The sequence below is a fragment of the Arvicola amphibius genome, chromosome 9, assembly GCF_903992535.2.
Source record: "Arvicola amphibius chromosome 9, mArvAmp1.2, whole genome shotgun sequence".
NCBI lineage: Eukaryota > Metazoa > Chordata > Mammalia > Rodentia > Cricetidae > Arvicola > Arvicola amphibius.
Genome location: NC_052055.2, coordinates 108,220,761 through 108,246,102, shown reverse-complemented (window position 1 = coordinate 108,246,102; position 25,342 = coordinate 108,220,761). Strand labels below are relative to the sequence as shown.

The 25,342-nt window shown below is 37.1% G+C and overlaps 1 protein-coding gene across 2 annotated transcripts in view; it reads right to left on the bottom strand.

The window, feature by feature from the left end:
* Jmjd1c (jumonji domain containing 1C) overlaps positions 1-25,342 on the bottom strand; it is a 173,877-nt gene that overhangs the window by 98,981 nt on the left and 49,554 nt on the right. For both annotated transcript variants that reach the window (XM_038344050.1, XM_038344051.1), the window contains exon 2: positions 5,151-5,315. The gene's annotated coding sequence lies outside the window, so the exon portion shown is untranslated. The remainder of the gene's footprint in view (positions 1-5,150; positions 5,316-25,342) is intronic.

Below are 25,342 nucleotides of genomic sequence, written 5' to 3'. Positions count from 1 at the left end.
TAGACCACTGTTTATTGTAGTGTGAATAATAAAAACCCAGAGACAGATATTGAGGTTCAACCTGAAGATTAGAAAAGCAAAGCAGCCAACCACTAGAGACCTGTCACCTCTACCAAGTCTTCAGACAGAAGGGGCGAGACCCTGTCTCCACCAATCCTCACACTCCACTGAGTTTCTGTTTCTTCCCCTTTACATTCCTCTCTGCCCAGACACATCACTCCTGTCTCCACCTCCCTAGTGCTGGGATCACCTTTACAGAGATGAGCTGTTTCTCTTTTAGACAGAGTCAATCTTGTATACTCCAGGGTAGCCTTGAACTCACAGAAATCCACCTGCTTGTGTCTCCCGAGTCCTGGGATGAAAGGTGTATACCACCACGACCTGGCCAGTGTGGCTGACTAGTATGGCTGCTTTTCCCTCTGATCTTCAGGAAAGCTTTATTCATTAAAACACAAATAATATACCATTATAGTTTCTAGTCTACAAACCAATAAAGCATATTATGATGTTGACTACCCAGGCAACTAAAACAAAAGCTAAGTATTTGTGCACATAAAAGAACAGAAAAGGGGCTAGATGGCTCAGAGGTTGAGAAGACTGGGAACCTGGGTTCAATTCCTAGCACACTCATGGCAGCTCACAAATGTCTGTAACTCCATTTCTAGGGTATGTGACACCTTCACACCAGTGCACATTATTTTTTAAAATCACCTTAATTAAAAAAAACAAATGCAGAAAAAGTGTAGCAAAACTATACAGTGCCATGACTTTTTCTGCTTCATTATAATCTCTGTGAACCACTGCAATATAGAGAATTCACACAGTAAATAAGTTATATATGGAACATGACTATACTACCCATGTTTTGTTTAGTTTGGAAATTTTATTTAATATGCATGTGTGTTTTGCCTGCATGTGTGTGTGTTTGTGTGTGCGCATCACATGCGAATCTGGTGTCAGAAGAAGCCAGAAGATGTTGCCAGATCCCCTGGGATTATGAATAAAGAGCTAATGTGTGTGTGTGTGTGTGTGTGTGCGTGCATGTGCTGGAAACTGAACTCAGGTCCTTTGGAAGAGCAAATAGTGCTCTAAACTGCTGGGCCATTTTTCAAGCCATCTACTATCCATTTGCCAAAAGATGCTTACCAATGATAAGAACGCACTTAAGTGTTATCAATAAGCCACAAAGTTTTGACATTTGACAAAAAGACTTATCTTTGAGATGTCTTGGTAGAAGTCACTGAAAACTGATAAACACAATTTCCTTAGAACATGAGACCACTAAAAGTCTGGCCTTGAGCTATAAGCCAGTACTACACAGTAACACATGACCTTTAAAAAAAATTGGGGGGAGGGCCGCAGCAGCACACACATTAGTTGCTCTTCTAGAAGACCTGAGTTCAGCTGCCAATACCCATGGCTGGTGGTTCACAGCTGCCTATAAGTCACAGCTACCTCGGATTTGACCACTTCTGTCCTTTGGTATATGTACTCATATGTACAAATCTATACACAGATATACACATAACTAAAACATTTCTAAAAGACCAAAAGAAAACACAAAATACAAATACATATATATCACCTATAATACATATGTTTGTTACCAATATAGCAATGCTTTTACTCACAATCAGAGCCTGTGAGACAGCTGAGCTAATGAAGGTGTTTGCTACCAAGTGTGACAACATGAATTTGACCCCCAGCGCCCACAGAGTAGATAGAGAACTGTGACAACTATCTTCTGACTTCCACACACGTGTGTACCCATTTACACAGAGAAACAAAGCAGTTTAGAAATTGCTTTAGAGGGCTGAAGAGAAGACTAAGACACAAACTGCTCTCTGCGAAGGCTCAGTTTCCAGCATCAATGTCAGGTGGCTCACAACCACCTGCAACTCCAGCTTCAGGGAGTCTGAGGCTCTAGGCCTTCACATTCACCTGCACATACATATTCACACATGCACACACATACTACAAGAAAATAAACTGCTTTTATATGAGGTGGTTGGATGGGTTTCTAACTGCCTGCCCATGTGGACTTTGATGACATTCTGTCCTTGCCCTGGCCCTTCACTTTCCCTGAAGAAATAGTTCTCTAGCTAATTAGGAATACAAACTAGTTGAAAATCTCCAAATAGCAAATGTAGGCTTAAGTTGTTTTTTAATGGGGTGGGGTAAAATGGGGGGTAGGGGGTGGTTCGAGTCAAGATTTCTCTGTAGCTTTGGAGCCTGTCTTAGAACTAGCTCTTGTAGATCAGGCTGGCCTCGAACTCACAGAGATCCGCCTGCCTCTTCCTCCTGAGTGCTAGGATTAAAGGCATGCGCCACCACCACCACTGGCCTGAGGCTTAAGTGTTTTATTAATTTTCAGTAAGTTCTATGAGTTTCAGGAAATTATCAAACCCGAGCTGATTCTGGGAAGCCCCTTTAAAAAAAAAAAAGTAACAAGTAAGTATGTTCTTGGAAAGACACCCTTCAAAGACTATGTACGGCAAAACTCATTCCAATGCTATTCTGAATTTGAGCTATTTATTTTCTTGCTTAATTTTTAAAAGTAGGTATTATTAGTCCATAAACTCATAGTAAATAGTGGTCAGGATCCAAATTTAACCTTAGTGTATCACATTGTGTATCAGAGAACAAGTACTCGAAAAACTACATTCCCAGAAGGAGGAACTAGATGATCTCTAGAGTCACACACATCAATGATATAAATCTAAAAAAAAGTAATTCAACTGCTCAGGGGGAAGCTCCACCTCACCCTGCCCCCAGCTCTCTTTCCAAATCAAGTCCCATCTCGGAAACCCCACAAAAACGCGGCTCCTCTTCCAGAGATACTCAAGATCACACCTATGGGATATTTAAACTGTCCTCTAGAGATAGGCCAGGTAGTTTTCTTTATGGTCTCTTCTCTGTGGGCCAGAGAATTACACAGGAGCATTTTACCAATAAACCTACTTTTTTTTTTTTTTTTTAAATTCGGCTTGACTCATATTACTGCGTCAGTGGAGAGACGTAATATTGGGGTACAGAAACCCTTTACAAGCACGTTAGCATTGCTTAACATTTTTGTTGTTGCTGATCCATGTCAGTATGTTTGTGCCACATTTAACTTTGATTGTGAAACTTAGTTTATTTAGTCAAGGTCTCAATATGTAGTCCAGCCTGGCCAGAAATTCACTATGTAGAACAGGCTGGCCTGGAACTTACCCAGCTTCAATTGTTAGGATCAAAGGTGTATCAGTACACATACCTGGCTTATTTTTCTGTTGTTGTTGTTGTTAATGCCGGGACATATTCATTTAATAAGTTTGTTTATGCCCGTGAATAAAATGAATATCTTTGTTTCTTGAAGATTTTATTCAAAACTATAGTTCATGGAAATCATTTTCAGTATTTTATTTTCTTTTATAATGCTATTGACTCAACTTACTTCATTCACTCCTTTTGTCTTACTTATTCTATTCAGACTGAATCCAGGAACATGTAGATGCTACGCAATTACTCTACTACTGAGTTACATCCTAGTCTCTATTTTTAAAATCATGTTATGTCTTCAAACTGTTTAAAAGCAGTGGTCAAAAGAGATGAAGTAAATTTCTATTTTACATTTAGAAAAGCATTAAAGAGTTAACTAGCTATAAAATATGTAAGAAAATTATGCTTTTAAAAACTTGAAAGGCTAGAGACTGACTCATTAGTAAGACTTGCCTAGTGTGTATGAGGCCCCAAATTCAATCCCCAATATTAGGGTTTGGGATTGAAAGTGCCTAACATGGCTTATTCATCACTTATTATCAGACACCCAAAACACTGTTGATTTTTTTTAAACATTTTGCTTTCTTTTTATTTATGTGTATTTGTGTGCATCTCTACGTGAACATGCCATGCGTATGCAGGTGTCCACGGAGGTGAGAAGAGACCTTTGGATCCCCTAGGGCTGGAGTTACAGGCAGTTGAGAACCACCCAAAATGGGTGTTCAGAACAAATCTCAGGTCCTCTAGAAGAAGCTCTTATCTAAGCCCTCTTTCCAGCCCAGTTTAATGATTTTTAAAGGATATCCACCATGCTAATATGAGAACAGTTTAAAGGAACTACTGCTTACTTACTGGTTGTGCATTTTGCCAGTAAATAGTAACAGATGTTAACAGTTATTTTCCTAAAAGAATTTTCTTTTGTTCCTAGGCTGTCAAACAAGCCTAAAACTCACTATGTAGATGATGCTCATCTTGAACTCCTGATCCAATCCTCCTGCTTTATTTCTTAAATTGCTGGTGTTACATACAACCATGCCTGGCTTTCCTAACAGAATTTAGTAATCTTGTTTAGTTTGTATATTTGTTTTCTAAAACTGTGATGGTTTGAACAGGTATGGCCTATAGAGTGGTGCTATTTAAAAGGTGTGATCTTGTGGGAGTAGGTGTGGCCTTGTTGAAAGAAGTATGTTATTGTGATGTATGCTTTGAGATCTCCTTAATCAAGCAATGCCCAGTGTGTGGCCTGGTTCCTTTGGTTGCCTGTGGATCAAGACAGAACTCTCCGCTCCCTCTTCTGAACCATTACTGCCATGAAGACAATAGACTAAACCTCTGAAATTTTACATCACAACTAAATGTTTTCCTTCATAAGCATTTCTGTGATCATGGTGACTCTTCACAACAACAGAAACCCTAAGACATCTTTAAACTAATGAGAACTTTATTAAAATATTTTCTTAAACAAACCAATTCCAGATATAAATGAATTTGACCCACCAACTAAACATGTATCACTGTAAACAAGAACAATTATGTGTCGCTGAATGCTTTGTAATTCAAGTGTCTCTCTTTCACTTTGAAATTTCTTCCACCAGGGCTGCTCGACAGTACACAGAAAATTCACCTAGATGACTACTTCTCAAGTTGCCTATAACTACTTGAGTTAATTTTTACCTAATTGGATAAAGCAAACTATGAACTATATGCTAAAAAATATTAATCAAACTGACAAAGCTGTTAATAATAATAGTGCTTTGAAACTTCTGCCAGATCAAAAAATTTCATGAATTTAAACTATAGCTGGCCAGACACATCTCAATTTACATTTGATGCTTATTCATCTTAAACAAACAACTGAAAACACTTAATAAAACATGAACATATCTTACCAGTGCAGGCCACTGAATTTGTCTGCTCTTTGATCCCTGAGTCTGGCTAGGGTCGTTTCTTTTGGCCCAGATTAAGTGGTATTCCACCAAGAAAGTTGAAAAATCTTCATAAACTTTAACCCACTCCCGTTTATCCCATTCAAGGTCATCAAATTCCACATACACCTATGGGAAAAAAAAAGAACATACCATTTTATGAGCAACATACAGCAATGATATTAACCCATGAAACAAAATTAGGTATGGCATTATTAGCATTACTTTTGAGGTTTGGGGCATGAGGTCTTGGTATAATATATAGCAAAGTAGTCTCAAACTTGTCATCCTCCTGTTTTTACTTCCCAACTGCTGGAGCTTTGTAGTGTTCTCTTAGAACAAGCACCCTACTTATTTCTTTGACAAGGAAATAAATCATAAAGAACTACATGGTAAGAAAAGTAATTCAAAAATGCTGATCAGCATATATTAGCCAGCATATATGAAATACACACTAAATATCTATGTGTAACTGACCATTCTAATGGTGGAGCTTGGGAAGTATTTTTTGAAATAAACCGGCAGCTAGAGGAGCAGTTTAGTAGTTTAGAGTATATAATTCAATACAAAATCCCTGAAATCTCATCATTAGAAAGAAGAAAAGGCAAACAAAATACATTAGGCTTTGCAAACCATTCTATCCTTCAAGTAAACAAATACAAACTGAAATTGGCATAAAATATTATCCACAAAAGTTAGTAGAAAATGGCTCATAATAATGGAAGTCAATCAACATAATAAACCACATTAATAGAGTATGGAAAAATACATTTTTAATGATACAGAAAACACATCTGGAAAAACCGAATAATCTTTCATGGGAAAGCAGCAACAACAAAACAGTAGATCGTGGGGGCACATACAACGATCTCCACATTCTATAGTCTGAGGTAGGGCAGCCACAAGCTAAAGAGCAATCAGGTCATTCCATTTTTTTTTTTTTTTTTTTTTTTTTTTTTTTTGCTGTTCATGGCTATTGCTGCTTTTTTTTTTTCCTTATTAACTATAAGACCCTTTGGGGCAAGAATTAGTGTCTTTTCTTTTTTATTTCTTTGTTTTAATTTATATTGCCTAATTGTTGCACCTGCAAACTAAAGCAGTCACTAACTTTCTGTGTAAACTATATCACAACAATATAAATGACTAAGAAAAGATAAGTATGTGTATGCTTAAATATAGCTGCTCTTTTTGCTGATTAAACATTGTATTCATGATTATATAAGAAAGGAAAAGAAGATTCCATTCTATACAAACATTCGCAACTTTATAAAAACTAATCACTAGGATACTAGGAATTGGGTTGAGGGGCTGCTTAAACAATCATGCCTATTGATGTGATTACAAGATTAAAGATAAAAGAATTGGAAATTATTTCATAATGAACATATTTTAAATACATCCTGAGATATCAGAACAATGAACTCTAAGATCTGGCCCCTTGGTAACTAAGATGACTATATTCTGCTTTAATAATCTTTTTGTTATTTTTGGAGACAACGTCTCGTAATTTAACCTCACTAGCTTTGAAACTCACAGGAACCCCCGCCTCACCTCCCAGGTTCTGGGATTACAGGCATGAGCTACTATACCCAGCTATTTAGTGATTTTTTTTAACTTAGTGTAAATAGCTGCAAGTAGATTATACCCGCTTGGTATAAGATAGACCTCATATTGCTTTATTTACATGAAGTGAAAATGAACTGCATGGCTTTGAGAAATCTGTCTTGTGGTTTATTCAAAACCAAATAGCAACCGCATCCTAATGCTCTTTAACCACAAAAAATACTTCATACTAAAAATAAAGTGCCTGGTATCATGGAGCATGCCTTAAGCCTGGTACTGGGAGGCAGAGGCAACCAGATCTTTGTGAGTTAAGGACCAATCTGGTCTATAAATAGTTCCAAGCCAATCAGGGATATATAATGAGACCCTTATCTCAATAAATAGATATACAATGATATATGTGCTAGACTACATTAACATTCCTCTCTCTATACATGTGTGTGTGCTTATAATCATCATATTCATGTTCTTATTTATAAAATAGACACCAGAAGTTAAGTCATAAAATGCTAAGTAACATCCAGCTTTTATCCAATCCCTTCACTAGTAGTTTCATTGTACTACATCACCACCACCACCACCACCACTGAGTTTATCCATAAAGTTTTCTCTGATTTGCTACTGAAATACTAAGAAAAATATTCTAGAAAATATAGAAAACAATGAAAGAGAGTTGCTGTAAGATTCATCTATGCACTGATCTACATAAATAATTTTATAAGAAGAAATCAAAAGGGTCTGCTATGAACAGATGCTCAAAAAATTCAAATCAGGCTAGCGAGGGATGTAGCTCAGTAATGAACATTTGTTTAGCATGTCCAAGAACCTGATCTCTAGCACTGCAAAAGGAAAGGACAGAGAACAGATGCATGCAGAGCAGGATAATTTGGCATCTCAACATTTGAACATTTTTTTGTACTCAACCAAAACATCAAGAGAACTGAGGCTCAAATGAAGTCCAAATGATATCTGCAACCTCCAAGCCATAATTCTCATAGAACACAATATATAGGTATATAAGAGTAACATAACTACAATGGGTTTGCAATAACCCTTTAAAGTCACTTTTTAAAAATATTATTTATTATGTATACAGTGTTTTTGCCTGCATACATGTATACAGGCCAGAAGAGGGCACCAGATCTCATTTTAGATGGTTGTGAGTCACCATGTGGTTGCTGGGAATTGAACTCAAGACCTCTGGAAGAGCAGCCAGTGCTCTTAACCTCTGGGTAATCTCTCCAGACCCTTAAGATCAACTTTATTAACCTTAGGTGGAACACCGGAGAGGAATGACAAATAACATGGCACTCTTACAATAAGCTTTAAAAAGACTTAGTTGGCACTTGTTACATAAACCAGGCTATTCTCCTGAGTGCTCGGGTTAAAGACATGCACCACATCTGACTCGCCACTTTTTTTTTTTTTAGGGTAACATGCTTGACAAAGATGACAAGCTCCAACTTTATTATAAGATTTTTGAACTTCAATTTTCTTTGTGAATATATTTTTAAAATCTACTTCAGAAAAAGTGTTCAATTTAGCATGAATTTACTTTTTGAGATAGTATATATACTAGTACCATAACCAAAAACTTCAGATGATGTTAGTGCTCGGAAAGGCAAACTGAACTATCTCACTTAACATGCAGAGCCTGCAGACCCTAGATGGATAGAGAAATTCTTATGTAACCATCCAGACATGAATGGCTACACTGAATACTGTTAAACTGCCAAAACTCACAATTAATAGGATATACTTAATATCTTGGAAGATGATGATAGTAAACTTTAAAAAAAAGCTGTTCCATTCTGGTGGTCTGATTTTAAATGATCTTTTTCTAAAAATGTTAACCATGGGGGCTGGAGAAATGGCTCAAGCAGTTAAAGGCACTTGCTGCTCTTCCAGAGGACCCAGATTTGATTCCCAACATCAACATGGAGGCACACAGTCATCTGCAACTCCAGTTTCAGGGATCAGACACCCTCCTCTGTACTCCAAGGGGACCAAGCACAAGACCTGAAATACAGGCAGGCAAAACACCCACACTGATAAAATAAGGCAATTAAAAGTATTTTCATGATGACCAAAGAATCATCTTTTGACTAATATCAAGTATAAAAGTTTGAGCTAATTTAAAGTTGAAGGAAAAGTACATAAATAGCCTTCATTTAAACATCAAGCAATCTATACCTTTTGGTTTATAAGTACTGATTAGACACATCTATAAACCCTGACAGAAGTAGATTATTATTAACATGTAGAGAACGATTTGCAGCTGGGTGAGCCAGTGGGCCAGTCTAATAGAGACTGACATCCGCACAATTGATAATTTGCAGCAGAAGCTAGACCTTCAAGAGAAAGGTGTTGATTTCTTTTTTTTAAATATTTATTTATTTATTATGGATACAATATTCTGTCTGTGTGTATGCCTGCAGGCCAGAAGAGGGCACCAGGCCTCATTACAGATGGTTGTGAGCCACCATGTGGTTGCTGGGAATTGAACTCAGGACCTTTGAAAGAACAGGCAATGCTCTTAACCTCTGAGCCATCTCTCCAGCCCCCGAAAGGTGTTGATTTCTGAAGCCTGTGTTGGAATAGCATATTTAACTGTGTATATTCCAGGCCCTGTTTCTAACACTAGGCTATCTTGTTATGACTAATACTGACTGCAAACTGTTAAGGGGTTTCCAGAATGGGTTAAGTGAGGTGGGAAAGGCCACAGTAAATGTAGTCAGCACCACTGCTCTCTCTCTGTTTTCTGACTAAGGATGCAGCGAGAACCTCACTCTCATGCTACTATGCCTTCCCCGTCCAGGGTGGATTAGACTAGGAGGCAGAATAAACCTTTCCTTCCCTTATAGCTGATTTTGTCAAGCAATTTATCACAGAATGAGAAAAGCAGTACAAGAACATAATAAGTAGAAAACAAGAAGTAATCTAACACAGTGGAGTCAGCTACAAAATATTTTTACAGTCATGTATGGTGAAAACTACTACATGATAATGGAAAAACTCAAGGCTCCACGGGATAAATGAAACTACTACATTCATAAATTCAAAGTTTCAGTTTTGTTATTAAAATTAATTCTCCCCAAATTGATTCACAATTTCAGTATAATTCCAATCACATTCCCAACAGTATTTTCTTTACATAGATTCTAAAATATACACAGGGTAGTACAAAGAAATAGAAAAACCAAAATCATTTCAAAGAAAGAAATTGGACTTCTAAAACTACCTCATTTAAAGCTGAATACCAGGTTGGCCAACAGCGGGGGCTGACTGAGAAGCAAAGGACAATGGCTCTGGGCTCTGATTGTTCTTCATGGACGGGCTCTGTGGGAGCCTTCTCAGCTTGGTCGATCACCTTCCTGGACCTGGGGGGAGTTGGGAGGACCTTGGTCTTAGCATAGAGTGGGGAACCCTGATGGCTCCTTGGCCTTGAGAGGGAGGGAGGGGAGGTATGGGTGGAGGGGAGTGGAGGGAAGGGGGAGAAGGAGGGGAGAGAAAGGGGAGAAGGAGGGGAGGGAGGGGGGAGGAGGAGGGAAGGAGATGGAAATTTTTAATATAAAAAAAAATAAACCATGAGGAAAAAAAAAAATGGGGCCAAAAAAGAAAAAGATGGCCCACTGGATAAAGGTGATTGCCAAGCAAGCCTGGCAACATGACTTCAATATCTGGAACACACATTAAGGGTGGAAGAAGGAGGGTACCAACTACTGAAATTGCCCTCTGACAACCGATTACATACTCCCCGATGCAGATACTCACATGCTCACACACACACACACACACACACACACACACAATAAAAGACTGAAAACAAAGTTGTCTACAAGACTATTGCTTAAAAAAAAAAAAGACGACAAAATCAATAAAAGAATGCCACAGAATAAATCTGTAAGAAATGAGAATTGGTCTTTGATAAAAGTGTAATGTCATCTCAAAGGAGAATCGGTAAGTCTCCTCAACAAACAGTGCAGAGATAATTGGACATCCATACCCTCCCGTGTAATATTTAACTTTAATCCATGCTTTACATCCTAAAGACTCAAAAACTACTCAGACTTAAGAATATAAAACAAAAAAAAAATTAAGTCAAATAAGGATAAAAAGAAAAGAATTTTTAACAAGCCAAACTCTTGTGGGCCTTGGGTAGCAAAAGGATTCGTTGACACAGTATTAAGATCATAATCCATAAGAAAAAATATTAACAAAATTAATTTTTGCTCTGTGAAGTCAGTGCTAACAAAATAGCTACAAACTAGAAAAAATTACAAATTTATTCGACAAAATATTTGTATCTTGAAACAAAAACTTTCAAATCTCTTAAAAGGAAAGGAAGCACAGAAACATAGGTGAATAATTTGAAAAGGTGCTTTTAGTGGTGAAGAACCACAGAACTCAACCATGCAGAACCTCAGATACTGAAGAAAGTCAGTTACACTCTACACATGAACAAACTCATCCTGGAACTCAAAAGAGATGAAATCTAACTGGTAATAATGTAAATTAAGTGGAAAGACAATTAACAGAAATGATCCAAAATTAAATGACAATCTGGTGTTCTAGGAGTTTCAGATATAAAACCTATTTTTTCCAAGTTCAAAGTTTTTTATTATTATTATTTATAATGAAATCCTAGAAAACAGCCCAGGCCCTCAGATAAACTAGGAACACTTTTTTCCCCTGAGATAAAATCTAGCTACTTAGCCCTGGAGGGCTAGTACTTAACAAGGTAGCTCAGTCTGGACTTAAATTCCCAGAATCTCCTGACTCAGGTTCCTGAGTGCTGAACTTACAGACATGAGCTACTGTAACAATGAGGGGCCAGGCCTGCTTGTTTGGATTTCTGTCCCACCTGGTACCCCACAGCCAGCAAGCCCCAAAAAATAACACAGAAATCTCTATAATTTATAAAGCTGATTGGCCCATTAGCTCTAGCCTCTCACTGGCTAACTCTCACATCTTAATTAACCCATTTTTCTGATCTGTGTTAGCCATGTGGCTCAGTACCTTTTTTCAGTGGGGCAGATCACATCCTGCTGCTTTGGTGGTCTGGGCAGGATTGGGAGGAATCAACTTCCTCCTTCCCAGAGTTCTCCTGTTCTCATTACATTATTTCTACTTCCTGTCTTGTTTTCCCACCTTTACCTCCTGCCTGGCCAATCAGTGTTTATTTAAAACATGATTGACAGAATACAGACAATTCTCCTGCACCAAGCTACCATGCTCAGCTATACTGGCACCTTTCCACAAAACATACAGAGGGCACTGGCACACAGTCTTATTGCCTTGTACTATACTTAAGGTAAGGGTGGGGAGGGACAATAACTGCTATACATGCTATCGTTAACTTTCATTTGTTCAAAGGTCCACAAACTCCAACTAGTTGACATGCCTTTCAAATTAGCTTTGTTTAAGGGTTCCCACCTAATGTTTTCCTGCTGTGATTATATTATTAAAGAAATCAAGTCATTAGTTCCATATAATCTTCATTTATCTATATTTTGCTGACTACTCAATGTGCTTTGTTTAATTGTGTGTCTCTGTCCTTGACTTCCTGTAATTGTTCAATATGGTCTTACTCAAATTCAGAATAATAAAGAAAACTACCAAACAAAAAGCACTGTATATTAATATGCACTAGTTTGTCACAGTGGCACACACTTGTAGTTCCATCATTCCTAGCACACGGGAGGGTGAGGCAGGTGATGACAAGGTCAAGACCACCATAGCTAACATAGCAATATCTTCTATCAACACACCCCTCAAAAAAGACATGTACTATCTGAATACATATGATGTATTTGTGCCAATGAAAATTATTATCTTAACTCAATACTTCCCTCAAATCAAATGGCAATATTCTAAATGTATCATTCCTTCATCATCACATAGACTATGTTCTACTTAGTGAAAATTCCCTTTATTTAATGCTTGGTTTCCATAAAACTGGATAAGAAAGATGAATCCTTGATTTTTTTTTTTGAGTTTCTGAAATAGACTTGATATCCCAACTTCTTAGAATACAGAATAACAAGTGGGTTCTCATTTGTTTAGACAATGTCTCAGCATGTATCCCTGGATGACCTAGAACACTAGGTGCAGACCACTATGCCTCCCTGGAATTCACAGAGCTTTGTCTCCCTTTTGCCTAAGTGCTGAGATAAAAAGGCATGTCCCTGCATGCTTCCACACCATACTTTGCATTTAGGGGAAAGACAATTATGAACTTTCGGTATGTTATTAAATGACATCCTCTTAAAACAGAAGTTAGCAGCACAAGCACACACTGATCTATTTAGACATAGTGTTTTACCTACCTGCTGTACCAGAATTTAACTTAATGTATTAGCCATCACAGCATACTCTTTATTTACAATTTACCTTTGTAATACACCATTTGGCACATGAGCCACACTTTAAAAAAAAATTGAAGGGAAAGGTGAGACAAGGTCTCGCTGTATGGTCCTGGCTGCCTGGGACTTGATATGTAAATCAGGCTAGCCTCAAACTCCCAGAGATCTACCTGCCTCTGCTGAGTGCTGGACCTGAAGGCTAAGAACCAGAAAGGTTATACAATCTGCCCAGCAGCATTATATAACTAACACATGGCAGAGCCGAAACTCAAGCTGGAGTCAATTTGGTTTTTTTCTTCTTTTTCTTTCTTTCCCCCCATTTTCAAGACAGAGTTTCTCTGTAGTTTTGGAGCGTGTCCTGGCATTCACTCTGCAGACCAGGCTGGCCATGAATTCACAGAGATCTGCCTGCCTCTGCCTCCCAAGTGCTGGGATTAAAGGTATGCGCCACTACCCCCGGCCTGAAGCCAAACTTTTATAATGCCATATATTAAGTTTAAAAGTAAACATTAATCATTAATATGTTTAAGAAACCAAAATGCAAAAATTATAATTTAATTATACAGATGTGAACAATTCTAATAACGTGGGAGAATAACTTCCCTATTAAAGAATAAACTCTATAGTAAAATGTATATCACTATTTGGCTTTCTAGGGCCTCATATATGTAAATAATTTTATAAGTGTCAGTGAACTGAATAAATGAAGAGATGAGTGGGTGAATAAACAAATGTAGGCACATGGATGGGAATATGGTGCACTGGTAGAACATTTGCCTGGCATGCTCAAGTCCCTGGGTTCGATCTCTAAGATTTTACAATAAATGGAGGTTCAGAGTGTCTGGATTCAGATTTTAAAAGTACATAAAACAGAAGGAGGAAAACATAGTAAGAATGCCTAAAAATAATATAAATATTTTAGTTTACTTGAATCAATTCAATTTCATCAAAGAAAGGATACCAAATATACCCATTGACTGAATAAATGTAAGAGGATGACTTGAGAAACGAGACTATTACCACGAGGGGAGGTGATGTAGCATCACCAGATGCAGAGAGAAGAAACAACTATTCACGCTGCCTGCTTTTGCATCCATCTTCTCCACCAAGGAGAACTGAGTAGAAAACTGGAAAAGGCAGAAGAAACATAGTTAAAAAGTAAATGAATTAAAAATGAGAAAAGAAGACAGAAAATATCTACCCACTTTTTGATGTGGGAGTTACCTCTGTGGTTACTATTAATGAATAAAGAAACTGCTTTGGACCTATAGCAAGGCAGAACATAGGTAGGCAGGGAAAGCTAGGATGAATGCTGGGAGAAAAAAGAGCAAAGTCAGAGAGATGCTATGGAGCGGCTGAAGACAGACAATAGTCGGAACTTTACCTGGTAAGCCACAGCCACATGGTGATATAAGATTAATAGAAATAGGTTAAATTCATATGTAAGAGTTAGCTAATAAGAAGCTAGAGCTGATGAGCCAAGCAGTGATTTAATTAATACAGTTTCTGTGTGATTACTTCAGGTCTAAGCTAGCACAGCGGCAGGGAAGGACCAAGCTGACTCCTCCAAAAACTTTTTACATTAGTGTTTGTTTACAGAGGCAAAATAATCACAAGCCTGAATCAGACACGTTCTTCTAAGGTTCCAATTGATAAAGGAATTGAAAACAATTCTAATATGACCAGGTTTATGAAAACAAAGACAAAATGGATTCTTGAAAATGTATGTGTGTGTGTGTGTATGAGAGAGAGAGAGAGAGAGAGAGAGAGAGAGAGAGAGAGAGAGAGAGAGAGAGAGAGAGAGAACTATTAAGTTTTGAAGGCTTACAATGATCTAAGACCATCAAACCTCATCAGACATCCAAAACCTCGAGACTGGAAAGGACTCAGCAATTAAGAGCATTTATTGATCTTACAAAGGACCCATCTTTGGTTCCCAAGACCCACATGGTAGATCTAATTCCAGGGTATTTGATGCCCTCTTCTGACTTCTGCAGGCACTGAATATACATGATGAACATACATAGATGAAGACAAAACACTTATACACATAAAATTAAACCATTTAAAAAAATATTTCCAAGACAGCTTAACATTGCTTTTTAAGGGATTGCATTAGTGCTGACAAGATGGCAAGATGGTTAAGAATGCCTAGTTCTCCTGTAGAGGTACCTAGCTCAGGCCAGAGTACCCACATCCCACAGTTCACATCCACAGGGAATCCAATGCTAATGCTATCTTCTAGAGTCTGGAAGAAGGTTCTTCTAGAGAATATTCTCAACCTATGGGTTGCAACCTACTTGGGGACTACATATCAGATATTTACACTGCAATTTGTAACAGTAGCAAAATTAGTCAGCAATGAAATAATTTTATGGTTGTGGTAACAATATGAATAAATTTATTAAAAGGCCACAGCATTAGGAACATTAGACAGACATAGAGAAACGTGTATACATGCACAGAAATCAATCTTTTTGAAAATGTTTATATTGAGCTAATTTTATCTTACTAGGATTAATGTTAAATTTTCATTATCAATTAAAATCCTTTGTTTAGGTGATTAAGGTAACTAGTATCTATGTTTTTTAAAGAGAAAATATTATGAAAAGACTAAAAATATATTTAGGAGCGAAATGTCTAGGTGTAAGCATATTAATAGCAAATAGCTAGATAAACCTCTTAACAGTCTTAACCAAAACGAATGCAAAGCACAATGTCTTCCAATGTATTCCACAGAGCCCTTTCCTGACTCATTAGATATATACCAAACTGTAAAGTGAACAAAATTGATGGATTATAAAGATTCCATGAAAAAAAAAAAGACTGGATAAAAGAACAGAATTGAGTGATACTAGAATATTAGAATCCCATTATTAATAAATGCATAATTATAACGTATATATAAGCATAATGCATATAATTAGATAGTAGAATCACAACAATAGCAATGATAGTTTAATGAAATAAAGGAAGTTCAGCTAAACCCGGAGCTGGGAAATTCCAATAAACAATCTACCACAGAGACACCCCCAAAAGTTAAGAAACTCTCTGGGGTAAAGTATAGCTGATATTAAAAACTGGGTACAATTTATGCTAGCAACAATGTTTAAGCAGTGCCTTTCCCATCCCAGACTAATACTCTTATTCTGCTAAAAGAGGTTCATTCCCTAGAGAAGTTACCAGTGGGTCTCTAGAATAAGAGATAGTCAATGAAGTGGTGGAAAATGTTTCCTGAAAATGATGGTTAAATGAGTTTCAAAAATGAAATCTATTCAGGATTAGCATCTTTTCCATGTCCAGTCTTTTATCAATGGTTACAACTTTCAAAATAGGGGAGGGGACTAGCATCTGTAGACACTGCATGCATGTGTTATGCAAAACAGTCATACACAAAACTAAAGTAAATCCAAAAACTTATTTCCAAGTCTTTAGGGATAAGGAATGGGGTAGGGGGTTCAAAACAGAGTTTCTCTGTGTAGCCCCAGCTGTCCTGAACTCATAGCGATCAACCCGCCTCTGCCTACCTAGTGCTGGGATTAAAGGCGTGTGCCATCACTGCCCAGCTTATTTCCAAGTCTTTTGCCAAGACAAAAGTAGATTTCTCTGGGAAGTCTTAAGTGTTTTCAAGATAAAAAAAAAAAAAAAAAAAAAAAAAAAAAAAAAAAAAAAAAAAAAAAAACCACTAACTCCCAACATTCTCAGAGCTCATGAAGTGCTTTTTTACTACTAAATGCAAGTAGTCAAATCTACAAGTTATTTAGTGGAAGAAAGCACATCACAAAAATGTTAAAAGAAATAAACACCTAATACTGTCACTGAGATCAAAGAAAAAAATCACAATCAACAACAAAAGAGTCACTATCAAAAATAAACTAAAGTAGACTTTAAATTAAACTATGATAGAAATTATGGGAAAAGGTTTTAAAAAGGAAACGGAGAACTTCACAGTAACTACAACAAAAACCCAGAAGAAAAACATTTTAGTTAAAATGGTTCAGTATGGTTCACTAATCTATACAAGTTTCAGAAAAGGCCATGTTGGGGCAGGGGTATCATAGAACAAATAAACACCTTCCAGAACTATGAGTCAGAAATGCACACGCTGAAAGGCAACTCTTGAGAGGTTAAATACAATATATGAAAAATCAACATACGTCTAGAAACAAAGCATGAACAGAAGAAAAGACCCCGAAAGTGCTTGCCTGAGAACTGACCCAGGGCCTTTGAATTTTAGGTCAAGTGTTCTGACACTGAGCTGTATCTCAGAGGGGTGGGGAAAAAGGAGGAAGAAAAGAAAGGAAGAGGGGAATTAGGGAGGAGCAGGAAGGTATGCAGGCACGTTTGTCTACAACTTCTCAAAAGTAGTATCAAATGCTAAAAGGTAATAGATAAAGCTTTGAAAACTATAAGGAAATTTAATCTTTAATCTCTAATCTCCAATTCCATTTCCCATAAATTCTAAGTCAAATTCTAAGACAAAAGTTCAGAAAAGCAATCATAATGATCAAGTTATGTGATACACATCTGTGATTCTTTAATTCCCAGAGGATAGAAGAGGAAGCAAGATCAGCTTTAGCAACACAGTAAACCAACTCGAAAAGGTGTGTGTGTGTGTAGGGGGGTACAAACAAGAAAAGTTAGTTACACCATAAACTCAATTTGTCAAAATGATAAATTAACTTTTTAACTATTGCCTGTTCAAAATAACACTGCTTATGATGTTTGTCTTTCATCTAATTTTCTGGGTTTGGGAAATTTCTAATAGATCTATTTATTCTCATAGGGTATCTATTAGATGCTACAAAAAAAAACAGTATCAACTAACCATTTTATGTTTTCAAAGATCCTTTTCACTTTATTTGCATGGTGTTTTGCCTGCATGAATGTATTGTATCCCATGTGTGCCTGGTACCCAAAAAGGCCAGAAGAGGGCAGCAGATCTCCTAGAACTGACGATAGATACAGCATTGAGCTGTAGGTGCTGGGAACCAAATCTAGGTCCTTGCCAGGAAAAGCCAGCACTGTCATCTCCAGACCTACAATAAATCATTTTAATAGCTTAGTAGTGATTCACTGCAAGGATACGTGAAAATGTCTGTGATTCTACACTTAGCGTTTTCTACTTTTTACTTTAAAATCTGTCAGGCCTGGTGGTGGGCGCATGCCTTTTATCCCAACACTTGGGAGGCAGAAAGGGGTGGATTTCTGAATTCAAGGCTAGCCTGGTCTACAAAGAGTTTTCCAGGTTCCAGGACAGCCTGGGCTCCAAGGATAAACCTGTGTTGAAAGAAAAAAAAAATGGACCTATAAATTTTTCTATATACATATCTTGCTATCATGGCTGTTTCAAATTCCAATGACAAAAACAGAAAAAAAATGTCAAGCAACTACCAACTGAACAAAAAGAATGACTGCGACATCAGAAATATTTGTAATCAAAAGGTACAACAACTGAATAAACAGTTCCAAAAACCTGCCTACTTCAGAATGAATTTTTTTCAGAGAATAACTTGGTGTCAACAAAAATGCAAAACCAAAACAATAGCCTCTGGTAGATAATGAAAACCTTGAGAAAAAAAACTAGCCTTGCTGTCAAACATTCTATTTAAAAGCAACTATCTGACATAAATTGTTATTATTATCTACTTTTTCTTTGTACTGTTGTGTTGGGAATTAAACCTATTCATGTTTTTAAACCATAGGTTTTCTAAATCACATAACCCTCCTCATTTAGTAAAATGTTACATGGTCCTTTCGTAAGCACTAATATGAAAGATTAATAATGGGGTAATTAATAGCACAGCAATTATTAAGTTTAGTTTACGTTAAGAACATATAAAACTCATTCTCACTTGTAAGCAATAGGTTATCAGCCTTTATTTGGTCGATGTATATTTGGCAAAACTGTATTAAACATGTTCAATCTTTTTCATTTTAGTTAGCATATTCTTATAATTCCTGATGTTGATATTATATATTTAAGCATTTACTACTGAAAAGTGGTATCCATATGTATACCAACACTGCAAATTGTAATTCTCTGGAAGAATTAGCTCTATAAGCCTAAAGATACAAAAATGGCTACAAACACATACAGCAAAACATACAAGACTATATTCCTCAAATGTTGCTTAAAGTACAGTCTTTCTTACCATATCTAACACAATGAAAAGCAACTGCAAAGCCCTATGGAAAATCAACACCTGCAGGAAAAGATGAAGTTTGGCAAGAGCGGCCTGTCCATTCATCACTTAGTTCTCAAACACTAAAGCACTCCTCCTCTCCCTTCCTGTGCACTCAGTGGAAGCTTTAAGAACACAGAGCTTACAGTGTTCTTGCTGAGCTCACACAACTACACAGCTGAACCTATTACTTGGCCTAAAAACAGTCTTTCAGAGAACAAGTTTTAATGTGGATTCAAGTTTTAGACAGAATATCTGCTCTGTGGTTAAAATCAACCCCCATAGAAAAGTTACTATTTTTAAAAGACTCGACTAATGAAGGTGCCTAAAACTAACACTAAAATATGAGAAACCTGAAGTAATATCTACACTGTGCAAGGTAAACGCGACATATACAGGTACCTTTAACAATTTCACAGTCCAAAACATCTCAAAATATTATCTACTCAACATTTTTGTACAGATTTCTGAACAGTGATCTCTTAAACTACTGGATTTAATCCATTGGGGGGGCTAATTCATTTTATCCATATCTTACAGCGTTTTGTTAATATTTTACAAAGTTTTAGATATTATGAGAAAAAGTTTAAACATTTTTTGGCATGTTACTAAACCATAAAAGGCCTGTCAAAAAAACAAGGGGAAACTGTCTAGCTGGTTGATCATGCTGTGCTGGCAATTTCTCAAACATCTGCTAAAGGTCAGATTTCCATTGCATGGAACCAATCAATGGAACTACACAGTTCTCCTAGCATTCTAAGAAGCTAAACAAAGACCACTATTTTATGTAAGTGACAGAGCATACTTGGCTTTGTAATAAATTACAGCAAAATTTAATGCTTTCTTAGCAGATAATCCACACATTTAGAGAACACTTCTGAACTTCTATTTGTATTTTAAGTTAAAATTATGTTTTCTGTGTTTACAAAGTATAAATATTATAAAAACTCTACCTTTTCTATTTGGTAAAAACTGATTTTTACTTTTATGTTACAAAAAGTACAACAGGTCCTCATGAAATTTTAAGACAATTTTAACACTAAATACAGTTTTTACAAATTTGAATACATGCTAATAGGTTGTTCCTGAATGTACTGGAATGCATTCTGCAGCTCATTCACATTTGTTGAATTTCTAGAAAGCAGTACTGGCCAAAAAAAAAAAAAAAAAAAAGTAAATTTTTTACAGCAACAGTTATAATTTCTTTCTGTGATCAGAGACTGATATCAGGGATGTGAGACAGTGCAGTGGTTAGGAGAGCTTACTGCTCTTGCAAAAGACTTGGGCTTGGTTTCTAACACCTACTATCATGTGGCTCACAACCACCTACAACTCAGGTTTCAGGCTGATGCTGTACTCTAGCCTCTGGGGGCTCCTGAAAGCACATGATACACATAAGCCCACAAACACATAATTTTTAATGTGACTGTCACCAAATTTTTTTTAAAAAATTGCTCAAAATACCTACAAACATTCCATACTCAGAAAATCTGAGTACTTATTTAAACAATAACTGAACACAAATAGCTAAGGTTCAAGGAAATTAGAAGTATGTTCAATCTATGACAGGTTCAGGGAGTGTGTGTTTTTATGTTTTGAGACATGGTCTCCCTATATAGCCCAGAATAGGCTGACCTCCTCAAGCCCCTAAGACAGGGTTTCACTATGTAGCCTTAGCTACTCTGAAGTGCACTAGCACTCCAACTCAAAGAACCACATTTCTGACTTACCTAGTGCTAAGAATGAAGGCATGCATCACTACACCTGGTTCTTTTCTGTTTATTGTTTTTGTTCGTTTGTTTGTAGAAAGGGTCTCTATTGTGTAGCTCTAACGTCCTGGAACCCTTTAATAGACCACACTAACCCTCAAACACTGAGATCTACCTAACTCTGCTTCCTGAATGTTGCGATTAAAGGTGTGCTCTACCATGCCTTCGGCTCATTTTTTTAAAAGATGTTACATTAAAGACAAAATTTAAAGTTCACATACATTTCAAACTATCCCCTATATATAGCAAAATATACTGCCATAAAAGTTTGATAAGTATATTACAAGAATAATTATAAAGAGTTAAAATGTCTTTTTATATAAGAATGTCCACATACTTACTATGTGTGAGGCACTAAACTTAATGGCCAACACCAATTTTTCACAACTCTGAGTGTGTGTATGTATATTTACTGGGGAGAAAAAAGACTGACGATAGCTGCCAATGCCAGAGCAACTGTAGAGGACAGAGGACAGCTTTGTGAAGTTGGTTCTCTCCTTTCAGCTTTTATTAAGGTTCCAGGAACCAAACTCAGATCCTCAGGCTTTTACTTACCTATCTGAGTCACCTCCCCAGCCTTCAATATTTTCATAATGAAAATGAAATGAAGGCCCCATGTCAAATAGCAATTAGTAGGAAATAAGTGACCATTTGCAACTTCAGGAGGGAGCGAGCAAAGCAAGCTTGGGCTGGAAAGATTGTTCAGCAGTTAAGAGCACATGATGCTCTTGCTAAGTAAGTAGCCTGGTTCAATTCCCAGCACCCACAATTTGGCTCAGAACCATTTTTGAACGCCAGTCCAGGGTATCCTGTGCCCTCTTTTTACTTCCAGGCATGCACCTGGTGTGCTTATACATATGCAGGCCAAAAGGTCATGTACATAAAAATAAACTTTAAAAAGAAAACAAAGAGCCGGGTTATGGTGGTGCACACTTTTAATCCGATCTCTGTGAGTTCGAGGCCAGTCTGGTCTACAGAGCGAGTTCCAGGACAGGCTCCAAAGTAACAGAGAAACTCTATCTTGAAAAGACAAAGCAGGAAAAAGAAAAGAAAAGAGAAGGGGAGGGGAGGGGAGGGGAGGGGAGGGGAGGGGAGGGGAGGGGAGGGGAGGAGAGGAGAGGAGGGAAGGAAGGAAGGAAGGAAGGAAGGAAGGAAGGAAGGAAGGAAGGAAGGAAGGAAGGAAGGGAATATTAATCTTATTCGTGTGATACAGGAATGCTGTATCTCATTAAAAAATTTTAAAGTTGACTATGAACTCAGGGCGGTGGTGGCACATACCTTTAATCAAGAGGAAGGCTAGATAGAAGAATTCTGTGAGTTTGAGGTCAGCCTGATGTACAAACTGAGTTCCAGGACTGCCAGGGCTCTTACCAGAGAAATCCTGTTCCTGCTTTTATACCCAACCAACACTATTTGAAAGATAGAGAAGACATAATGCTGGAAATGAGTTTGGGTAAACTTAAAAGTACCCATTAGCTAGCAACAAAAGACAGTGTGAGGCTTCGGTCCCTTTCTAACCCCTCTCTTCTGAACACTAAACAAGCTATACTGTTCTATACTGTCACTGGCTATTAAGAAGAGACCAAGAGAACAACATTGTCATAACCAATTCTTTGAGTTATTTACTTCTGGACTTTCTATGACAACAAAAATTTTCTCTCGTTTAACTACTGTACTTAGAATTTGGATTAAATAACATTCAAACTCAATCTGTAACTGAAATTCTCTAAATGCGTCAAGAAAAAAAAGTTAATACCTGAATATATAAACTAAAGAAAAGGTGAGCCAAAAAGGAAAAGTTCGATCAGATGCAAGTTGTTTATAACACAATTAAAACTACAAAGATCCGCTGGGCATTGATGGGACTGTTACACAGAGAAACCTTGACTCGAAAATAAAATAAAATAAAAGCCCCATATGGGTATAAGCAGGTTTTTTTTTTTTTTTTTTTTTTTGGTATTTACAGCTTTTAGATTAATCCCCAAATAGAAATTCACAGGCATTGAATATCTAAACTGCTTCACAAAATGTCATGGACATCTGTTAAACCTTCATAATAATTATTAACACAAACTGTTTTTCTCACATAGGAATCTCACTAAAGAAAAGGTGATGGGCTGGAGAAAAGATAGCTTGGCATTTACAAGCATTTATTGCTCTTCCAGATGACCCAGGGTTCCCAGCACCCTCATGTCAGCACATAAGCATCTATACTAGTCCTAGGGGTTCCAACACCCTCTTCTCTGCAAATGCACATAAACATATGAAAGTAAACCACACACAAAATAAAAATATTTTTAAAAGGTGGTATGCTCTTATTAACATATGTATGTTAGACTATCAGTCTATCAAAGGTTATAAACACAATAAAAATTATTTTTCTACCTATACGGCTCTCAAGCAAGAATTTAACTTTCAAGTAGACAGAATATGAAAAACAGCAGTGATGGTTTGACTGCAATGGAAGAAAATTTAACTGTCACTTAAAGCAAAGGTAATTTTCCCATTTTCATATTAATTATAAAAATAAGTTATCTCAAACTCTATACCATTTTCACATTAATTATAAAAATAATCATAATTTATCTCAAACTCGATTGTGGTAAGATAGATAACAAACAGAAATCTGCCTTTATAGTACTTTCTAATACACTTGCTTATATTCCTTCTCGCAAGAAAAGTTACATATACTTTCTTTCTGAACCATCTACTAAAGCACCCACCCACCCACGTATCTACAACCAGATTTAGTAAAGAAAATATAAGACACTGTGGTAAATGCTTAACACAATGTCACTGAATTCTTCTAACAGTCTTTTAGGCACAATATTATCTAGCTGATAAATCAGGAAAAAGTCTCTAGCTAAATATTAAAGTCACATAAGGAATAGCTATGAATATCTGCTTTAAAGCACTAATTCAAACAAGTATGTGGGAAAGTGTGTGCAGCTGAGGAAAACTCAGCAGCAATCGACCAAGCAAAAAAACAAGAAAAGGCAAAGGAGTTTGAGGAAGAAGGTAAACCACAAAAAGCAGTAAAAAGCACTGCCGTGTCCTGAAAAATCAAAGCTCGGGACCTCTGCTCCCCTCTGCATATGGTTTAGACTGAATTCTGAGAGCAGCCTTTCCTCAACCTCTTAAGGAGTTCCTTACATTCTTTTTTTGGGAGACAGTGTAACAAAAAGGAGAACGGACACAGATGAGAAGACAGCTGAAAGACCATGCCTGCTGTCTCAGCTATTAACGTTTAGGAGCTTAGGACCTTTAAGAAAGGATGATCCTTCCTATCAGGCATTAAAAGATCATTCTAGGCAACATTAGCGACAATGTAAAGTCTCTGAGGTGTGTGCTGACTCTAGGAGAGGCTCAAAAGAAAATCTCACAATGAAATGACCAGCTCACATTCCTGTCAAGACGTCAAGAATCACTACAAGAAAAATTGTTTTGTCTAAGTCATAAGATCATCTCAGATAAAAATCCATAAGCAATTCACTGACTTATTGAATCCTTCTGAGATACAGACAGACAGAAGCTATGGTGGTTTGAATGAGATGTCACCCATAGTCTTATATACACTTGAATTGATCACCAGTTGTTTGTTGGTGCTCAGGGAGATGTGGTCTTATTGGAGGAAATGTGGCACTGGGGAGAATTTTGTTTCCTTTTTCTGCTTCCTGCTTGTGGTTCAGGATATAAGCTGTTAGCTTTGGAGTTCCAACTGCCATGCCTCTGCTCTGCCGCTGTAGACTCTTATCCCTCTGGAACTGCACACCCAAATAAACACTTTCTTGTGTAAAATGCCTATTCACAGTGATAAAACCAATACAGGAGTCACTCCTAGTGAACTAGGAATAGAGGTGAAAAGCGACCTTATAGAGGCCTGTCAACCTTCCCTCTTCTGATACTGGCACTGGGGACTGGTCCCTGCATGAATGCACTCTACCACTGTGCTCTATATATTATATACACAGACTCTCCTTCCCTACCTTCTCACCTTACATCTGTAAATCCTCTGCCTAATCATTTCATTGTGTATTCTCTTATGTCTGTCAGTACTCTATTTTCATATACTCCTCCCATTTTAATGCAATTTTCCTTTTCTAATCATCATTCACAAAATTCACACAGTAGCTAGTTAATAAAGAGTTAATGTCAACATACCCTGGTAATAAGACAAAGCACTGACCCTTTTTATAACCACACCCAACTCCTTTGTTTTCAGCATCATATTCAATCACTTCAAATTATTCATACTTTCCATAGCTACCATCGTA